Genomic DNA, 290 nt, shown 5'->3' on the forward strand with positions numbered 1-290 from the left:
GCCAGGTTGCAGCCTAAACGGATGGACAGAATCGAATGAAAATTTTACAGAGTATTGTCATGACACCTGGGCTGGGCCTGTGATAGGGAGAATAAAATTGGGATTCGACAAGGGGGTGTGGCACCTCCCATAGGCGTGAAATTTTTTATCAGCTATAACATCGGAACCATAAGTCACATGAGCTTGAAATTTCGTATGCAGGCATATCTATGGTAGGTGCTTATAGTAGACTATATATACATGAGTTTGTAAGAAGGGGCGTGGCACATCCCATAGTCGTGGACTTTTTT

The sequence above is a fragment of the Rhagoletis pomonella genome, unplaced genomic scaffold, assembly GCF_013731165.1.
Source record: "Rhagoletis pomonella isolate Grant_MI unplaced genomic scaffold, Rhpom_1.0 Rhpom_scaffold_00013, whole genome shotgun sequence".
Classification (NCBI taxonomy): Eukaryota; Metazoa; Arthropoda; class Insecta; order Diptera; family Tephritidae; genus Rhagoletis; species Rhagoletis pomonella.